Source organism: Camelus dromedarius, chromosome Y (genome assembly GCF_036321535.1).
Source record: "Camelus dromedarius isolate mCamDro1 chromosome Y, mCamDro1.pat, whole genome shotgun sequence".
Taxonomy (NCBI): Eukaryota; Metazoa; Chordata; class Mammalia; order Artiodactyla; family Camelidae; genus Camelus; species Camelus dromedarius.
Window position 1 is genome coordinate 12,317,491 of NC_087473.1, and position 4,053 is coordinate 12,321,543.

A 4,053-nucleotide genomic window follows, 5' to 3' on the forward strand; every position below is an offset into this window, starting at 1 on the left:
AAAATACGTCTATATACTAATCTGTGTATATACACACAACTATAAATATTTCTGCTTGAAACCATTTGACTTTGTATTAAGCTAAACATGAGTCAATACTAACCTTCATTGCTAATCTAATACCACTAGATTATTTTAGAGTCTTTCTATTGTTTATATGTAACTTCTGATTCCAGCAGTGCCACTGGCTGCCAATACCCACCATCCATTTACTTAATTGTTCAAATCACTGCACATGTTTAGTAGTATCAAAATTGTTAACCTGTACACCCATGAGTAATAATTTTAGAGTATTGGAATTATGTGCAATTCCTTTTGCCTCTTGTCTTACAGATTCCTCTTGTCTCCAAAGTTAGTGAAGACAGCAACTTCTCCTTTCATCATACCTGTTACAGTGATTATATTAGACAATAATAATACAATTATATTTTCTTGTTAGGTTCTGAATTTTTTTCTTGGGATCCTTCTACCATAAATGATTGTAAAATATTTCTATTTATTAATATTCAAAACTATTTGTATGCATTACTGTTAACTTTATGCTAACAAATTTCTAAGGATTTTTAACAAATATTATATTCAGTTGTAGGAATTCCATATATTTTTTGGATATTAACCTCTTATTGGATATATGGTCTATATCATTTTCTTCTTTCCATAGGTAGCCATTTCATTTTTTTGATTGTTTCCTTTGCTGTACAATACAGTTTTAGTTTGATATAGTCCCACTTATTTATTTTTGCTTTGTTCCTTGTGATTTTGATGTCAAATCCAAAAAATTATTGCTAAGGCCTGTCAGGGAGATTTTCCCTATATTTCTTCTAGTAGCATTACTGTTTTTTATCTTATGTTTAAGATTTTAATCCATTTCAAGTTCATTTCTACATATGGTGTAAGATAGGCATCCAGTTTTATTTTTTGCATGTGGATATCAAGTTTTCCCAATACCATCTATTCAATGGTCTATTCTGTCTGTTTAGTGTGTTCTTGGCACATTGGCTGAAAACTAGCCTGCTGTACATGAGTAGGTTTTTTTCTGGGATCTCAGTTCTGTTCTGTTACCATATATATCTTTTTCATGCCAGTACCATACTGTTTTGATTACTTTGTAGTACAGTTTAAAAATAGGAGGTGTATGACTCTAGCTTTGCTTTTTCTACTCAAGATTGCTTTGACTGTCCAGAGTCTTTATGGTTCCATATACATTTTAGGATTATTTTTTCTATTACTGTGTAAAATGTTTTGGAACATAGAGAAAGATTACATCTGTAGATCACTTTGGTTGGAATGGATATTTAACAATATTAATTACCAATCCATGAACATGCGATATTCATTTATTCTGTCTTCCCCAATTCCTTTAATCAATATTTTATAATTTTCCATCTTTCATTTCCTTGGTTAACATTATTCCTAAGTATCTTATTATTTTTAATGTTATTGCAAATAGGATTTAAAAAATTTTTATTTATTTTACAAGTCGTTTGTTGTTAGTACGTAGAAATCCAACCAGTTTTTGTATACTCATTTTTCCTACTAGTTTATTAAATTTATTTATTAACTAATAGTTTTTGCTGGTGTGCTCAGTGTCTTCTGTATATAAAATCATGCTATTTGCACAACAGAGGTAATTTTCTTCTCTCCTTGTGATTTGGATTACGTTTCTTTTTTACTCTATCTAGGATTTCCAGTACTATGTTGAGTAGCAGTGGCAAGAATGGAATCCTTGTTTTGTTCCTGATTTTAAATGAAAAGCTTTCATCCCCCCGCCCCCCACACTATTCAGTGTGATATTAACTGTGGGCTTGTTATATATGGCTTTTATTATAGTGAAATTCATTCCTTTTATATGTAATATGTTGAGAATTTTATTCAGAGTGTTGAATTTTTGTCAAATGCTTTTTCTGCATTTATTGAGATGATTATATGAATTTTAATCTTTATATTTTAATGTGGTGCATCATATATACTGATTTGCCTAGGTTGAAGCATGCTAACATTCCACTAATTTATCAAATGGTAATTTCCATTTGATACTGGTTTATGATCCTTATAATGTGCTGTTAAATTTGTTTTGCTAATATTTTGTTGAGGGTTTTTGCATGTAGGTTCATCAGAGACTGACTTGTAATTATGTTTTTCATAATGTCTTTATCTGGCTTTGGGATCAAGGAATTGGTGGCCTCCAAAATTGAGTTTGGCTGTGTTTTCTTCTCTTTAATTTTTTGGCAGAGTTTGAGAAAGAATGGTATTAGTTCTTCAAAATTTGGTAGAATTTATCAGTGAAACCATCTAGTCCTGGATTTTTATTTTTTGAGGGTTCTTTGGTTACCAATTCAATCTCAATTACTGATCTGTTTAGATTTTCTGTTTTTTCATGAGTCAGTCTTGGTAAGTTACATGTTTCTAGGAACTTACCTATTTCTTCTAGGATGTCCAATTTGTTAGCTTGTAATTGTTATAGTAATCTCTTACGATCCTTTGTGTTTCTGTGGTATACGTTTTAATGTCTCCTCTTTCATTTTTGATTCTTTTTATTTGAGTATTCTCTGTGGGTTTTTTTTTTTTTTTTCTTGTCTGGTTAAAGTTTTGTCAGTTTTGTTTATCTTTTCAAGAAACTAACTAGAAGTTTTCTGTCATAATTTTAGCCTCTATTTTATGTATTTCTGCTCTAATCTTTGTTTTGTTACTTCCTTCTCTTATCTTTAGGCTTGTTCCTTGAGATGCAAAATTAGATTACTTCTTTGATGTTTCCCTCCCTCAGCTTTATTGAAATATAGTTGACATGTAACATTTTATTAATTTCAGGTGTGCAATGTGTTGACTTGATATTTATATTTTGCAAAATTATTACCACCATAGCATTACCTGACATCTGTATCCTGTCACGTAATTACTATTTTCTCTTTGTGGAGAGAGCATTACAACTTACTCTCTTAGCAACATTCAAGTACATACTACAGTACTGCTAGCTATGATCTCCGTGCTGTTCATTAGATCCAGAATTTGTTAATCCTATAACTGGAAGGTTGAACAATATACCACTTTAATCTCTACAAAACAGCCTCTGTTAGCCACTACTCTGAATGTTTCTCTGAGTTCCACTTTTTAAAACTCCACATACAAATTATATCATATTGTGTCATGGATAATTCTTTGTATTTTTGTGGTATCAGTTCTAATTGTCTCCTCTTTCATTTCTGATTACATTTATTTATTTTAGTTATTCTAGCTATAAGTTTACCAATTTTATTCATCTTTAAAATAACAGCTCTTAATTCGATTGACCTTTTCTATTGTTTCTCTGGCCTGTATTTCACTTATTTCTGCTTTGATATTTAGTTCCTTTCTTCTGCTAACCTTGTGCTTACTTTGCTTCCTTTTCCTAGTTCCTTGAAATGTAAAGTGAAGCTGTTTACAACATCTTTCTTGTTTCTTAATGTGGGCATTTTATCACTATAAAATTTCCTCTTAAAGCTGAGACAACCCATTAATCTTGATATGTTATGCTTCCATTTTCATTTATTTGAAGATTTTTTAAATTTCACCAGATTTTTTCTTTGGTGCATTGTTTTTTTCAGAGCATGTTTCTTATTATCCACATATCTGTGAATTTTCCAGCTTTCCTTCTGTTAGTTCTACTTTTATACCAGGTGTTAGACAATATACTTGGCATTATTTCAGTCTTCTTAAATTTCCTAAGTGTTGTGACCTATCATGTGATCTATCTTGGAGAATGTTCCATGTTCACTTGAGAAGAATGTGTATTCTCTGCTGTTGAATGAGATGTCTATATATGTTTAATTCCATTTGGTCCAAAGTATGGTTCAAATTCGATGTTTTCTCTTTAATTTTATTCCTGGATTATTTATACATTATTAAAAGTGACGTATTGAATTCCCCTACTATTACTGTATTGTTACCAATTTCTCCTTTCAGATCTGTTATTATTTGCTTAGCAAGTTAGGTGCTCCAATCTTGGGTTCATATATACTTACAATTGTCATATCTTTTGATGAATTGGTCCCTTTATCATTATATAATGACCATCTT